This window comes from Triticum aestivum, chromosome 3B (genome assembly GCF_018294505.1).
Source record: "Triticum aestivum cultivar Chinese Spring chromosome 3B, IWGSC CS RefSeq v2.1, whole genome shotgun sequence".
Lineage (NCBI taxonomy): Eukaryota > Viridiplantae > Streptophyta > Magnoliopsida > Poales > Poaceae > Triticum > Triticum aestivum.
In genome coordinates, this window is record NC_057801.1 from 166,055,993 (window position 1) to 166,060,835 (window position 4,843).

Below are 4,843 nucleotides of genomic sequence, written 5' to 3' on the forward strand. Positions count from 1 at the left end.
ATCAATGTAATGTAGGCATGTATTCCGTAAATAGTCATACGTGCTTATGGAAAAGAACTTGCATGACATCTGTATTCCCGTGGCAGCGGGGTCGTAGTGGAAACTAAGGGATATTAAGGCCTCCTTTTAATAGAGAACCGGAACAAAGCATTAGCACATAGTGAATACATGAACTCCTCAAACTACGGTCATCACCGAGAAGTATCCCGATTATTGTCACTTCGGGGTTGTAGGATCATAACACATAATAGGTGACTATAGACTTGCAAGATAGGATCAAGAACACACATATATTCATGAAAACATAATAGGTTCAGATCTGAAATCATGGCACTCGGACCCTAGTGACAAGCATTAAGCATAGCAAAGTCATAGCAACATCAATCTCAGAACATAGTGGATACTAGGGATCAAACCCTAACAAAATTAACTTGATTACATGGTAAAGCTCATCCAACCCATCACCGTCCAGCAAGCCTACGAGGAAATTACTCACGCACGGCGGTGAGCATCATGAAATTGGTGATGAAGGATGGTTGATGATGACGACAGCGATGAATCCCCCTCTCCGGAGCCCCGAATGGACTCCAGATCAGCCCTCCCGAGAGAGATTAGGGCTTGGCGGCGGCTCCGTGTCGTAAAACTCGATGAAACTTTCTCCTTGATTTTTTTCTCACCGAACGTGAATATATGGAGTTGGAGTTGAGGTCGGTGGAGGTCCAGGGGGCCCACAAGATAGGGGGCGCGCCCTATAGGGGGGGGGGGCGCCCCCTTGTCTCGTGGACAGGGTGTGGGCCCCCTGGTGTATTTCTTTCGCCCATAAATTCTTATTAATTCCAAAAAGTGCCTCCGTGGATTTTCAGGACATTCTGAGAACTTTTCTTTTCTACACATAAAACAACATCATGGTAGTTCTGCTGAAAACAACGTCAGTCCGGGTTAGTTTCATTCAAATCATGCAAGTTAGAGTCCAAAACAAGGGCAAAAGTTTTTAGAAAAGTAGATACGTTGGAGACGTATCACGCCTCCGGCAGTCCCGTTGGGACATGAACTTCACCGTTGTGTCGATGTGGGAGCGGGCACAGGAGTTGGCGCCTTTCCCGCGGCTTAACACTGACGAGGATTGTCGCAAACACCGGAGGCGGGAGCACCGTCTTAGCCTGGCCGATATGGACGAGGAAGCCATGGCGCTGTGGAGGCAATCTTCTCGCAAGACATCATCAACAAAGACTAGTTCTTTGTCGAGAGGAGGGCGGAGAGGGAGGAGAGAAGGAAGGAGCGAGCCGCCTATCGCGAGGACAAGCGAACGCGGAAGACGGTCGCTAAATACAACATGGAGCTAGGAGATGCATCATCCTGGGATTCCCGTGACGAGCGGTTCCTTGACGCCTATGCTCAGACGTCGGAGGAGGACATCACCGAGGCAGAGTCCGAGTCGGAGAACGAGTAGTAGTAGTTTTTAGTTTTATTTTGTATTGTAGAAGCAGGCTATGTGGATGTAGTAGAACTATATATCATTGGAGAAGCCTAGATATATGCATTTTGTATCGTAGAAGCAGGCTATGTGCCAAACTATCTTCATATTTGTATGCTATGTATGCAATCGTCTCAAGAAAAAATGAAATATAGCGCGCCTACTGGAGCGGCTCTGGCGCGCTTTATTTTGTGGCGGCCGCTGGAGCCAGCGCAGCGCCGCACGCAAAACCTGGCTAACGCGGCGCGGTATTCTCATTTTTAGCGCGCCACACATTGCGCGCCTGTTGATGCTCTTATAAAGAGCAAAGAGGGGTCGAATCGACACTCCACGCTCTCCTTCTGCTCCAATGCCCAAATCCTCCAAGCCTTATCATCCTCAATCTTGAGCCCAGGACACGTCTCTCCCTGTATGTATGTTTCCCACGACACGTCTAGCCCGAACTGCACGTTGGACCTCGCGTCCACCCTCGAGGTTGGAACCACTGTTCAAGAATTCGTCCGATTAATTAGTTAACGGGTCAGTTAATCACTACTCATAAGGTGACCGAATCGAATAACACATATTCATCATGTTAACTTGCCAAGCCGATTAATTGGCCAGTTAGACCGATTAATCGGTTGTTTGGCCGATTAATCATTGTTGACCCATTAACTTCTAGGCAAACAATGCCTAATTTTTTTCCTATAACCCCTCCCATCCCCCTCTCGCTCCTCAATAGCTATGGTTTGACCAAACAGTAGCATATTTTGGTATATTACATAGTTGAGAGCATGAGAGTACGGTATAATACATAAAAACTAGATATATGTTGGCAATTCCTATTTAATCTACCGATTAATGGTCGACCGATTAATCCAGTTAATAGGCCGATTCACCGATTAATCACTACTTCCAAGATGACCGAGCAGCTACCAGTTACCGATTTCTTGAACAATGGTTGGAACACCCAGAAGCAGGATAATCGGTCACCTGTAGGACACTCCAGATTAGTTTGTATTTTGTGATGAATGCTGCTGGGTTGATAGTGCAAATTTCACTTTGGGCAGAGCTCATCAAAGCGGCAGACGCTAGCAGCGGCGAGTCAGCGCTCAAAGGCCTCTGGCACCATACCAGCGCCATCCTATGCTGCTCTCTCAAGGTACTGTTCCAGGGTTTTACTCACCCTTGGACAACATCTTTCAGCACATACTATATACACTATTATGGCCTGTTTGTTTTTGCTGACTCGATCTATCGTGCTATGATGCTGCAGGCGATGCCGGTGTTGACGTTCGCGAACCAGTCCGGGCTGGACATGCTGGAGATGATGCTGGCGGCGCTTCGGGAGATCACCATGGACAAGGTGCTGGACTATGACTAGGGGAGGAAGAGCCTGCTATGCGCAGACCTGATGGCCAGCGTCGCGGAGAAGGGGTACACGTGCGTCGATGGCGGGACATGCGCTTCGAGCATGGCCGACCGGCGTCCTACGGGAAGGCGGTGGGGTGGAAGGTGCTGGATGACGGCCGCGCCGGCGCTGCCCACTGCGTCTGCTTCGCCTTCATGGACTGGTCCTTCGTTTAGTTGAGGGATCGACGATCGTTTGTTGTCGCCAAGTCTCGAGCATCGGACCTGAGTGTGTAGTAACTTCGTGGGACTGTTGGGTGCGTGGTACAATGTTTGGATTGATGGTGGTGTTTTGTATGGATTGATGACATGGCGAGATTGGTGATGTTGTTTGCTTGCTTTGTATAGTACTTTCATTTCCTCTTTTTCTCCTTCTGTCTATCTACAAACAATGGGTATAACTTAGGGCAACTGTAGCCGATCCGGTAAAACTGGTTTTAGGAGTAAAAATTCTGGTTTACTCTTCTAAACCGGACCTAGCCGATCCCCTAGGTGAGTAAAAAAATTACTTCCAGCAGGGTGCTGAGTAAATCAACTCCTCTCCCCACACGCCTCACCTACCACCGCCTTGCCGTGCAAATCACTGCCTCTGTCGCCCAATCCATGCCGGCGGCATCCCACGTCCACTCTGACTCTCGTGGGCCAGCAACAATGGCTGATCTGGCCACCGCCGCTCCCTGTAGCAAAATTTCGTGTTTTGACCCTTTTCACGTCTAAAATCAGGATCTGATCCCGGTTTGATTTTTTTTTTTGACATTTGACCCTTTTGTCTACCGCCGCCCTCCCTGGCGGTAGGGTGCTTTGACGGCCGTCTGGCCGTTAACGGGGTCTGACGTGGCAAAGGGACCTACCGCCGCACCCCTCGGCGGTAGGCTCCAACACCCTACCATCGATGTCTCTGGCGGTAGGGTCCTGGAGATAAGGTTCGGTGGGGTCCGCTCACCACCCACCCACTCCACTCATCTTCTTCCTCCCCGAGCTCACACTCTCTCCTCCTTTTCTCCCCCACCCAAGCACCCACTAGATCCACCTCCATTGCTTGAGATTTGTCCCGTGGATCGAGGCCATTTGCATCACCCAAGGTACCTCCACCATCCCCCCTTCATTTGGTTGGTTCAAATCATCTAGTTTTGATGGAATCAACTAGTTTTGCAACCCCCCTAGTAATTCCTCTAGTTTAGCATTTATTGTGCATTTATGACACATTTATGGGGCATTTATGGTGTATTTATGGTTGACCTAAGTAATATGTGTCACTCTTTGTTGTGGCAAGCTAGCTTAAGATTTAGGGCTAGGGGTTTAGTTAGGTTAGGGTTAGGGTTAAGGTTAGGGTTAGTGCTATGATTAAGGTATACTAGTTGTTAGATTCAAAATCTTATATTTTAGATAGTTCATCCATATAAAATGACCGGTCCATGGATGAACCAATTTTGTTCCATTGTTTTTAGATGGATAAACTAGTGAATGTGCATTATTTGGACAAGGCGGTTTTCATGGATGGAAATGCTGACGAGGGGGAGGAGGCCATGGTTGTTGACACAAGCCCGAGCTATGATGATATTGTCGTGAAAGTGAGAAACGTCCTCAATTGGATTAACCCAAGTGATGGTGTGAAGCTTATTGGACGGTATGATGTGGGAGTGGGAGTAAGATCCCGATTAAAGAGTATGCCCATCACCTCTCAATTGCATTGGGATGTGTATAAGGAGAAAGTTGAGGGATCACAAGACAAGTCACTTGAGTTATTTGCCACAAGACAAGTAAAGGTTGAAGTTCCTCGGCCACTACTTGACTTGAACCGGAATGTGTCCTCCCCAATGCATGATGTTGTCGTGGTGTATGACCACAATGCGGCTAGCCAACCACCAAGTAGCCAACCAAATGAAGAGGACATCAATGCTAGAGCAATAGTTCTTGTAGGTGATGATCATGTTGAAGATGAGGCCGTTGCTCATGTTGATGAACATGCAAATGTTCATG

The 4,843-nt window shown here is 48.1% G+C and overlaps 1 pseudogene; it reads left to right on the top strand.

Moving 5' to 3' along the window:
• The first annotated feature begins 2,771 nt into the window (after positions 1–2,771).
• LOC123065130 (homeobox-leucine zipper protein HOX29-like) lies at positions 2,772–3,040 on the top strand (annotated as a pseudogene).
• The last annotated feature ends 1,803 nt before the right edge of the window (positions 3,041–4,843 follow it).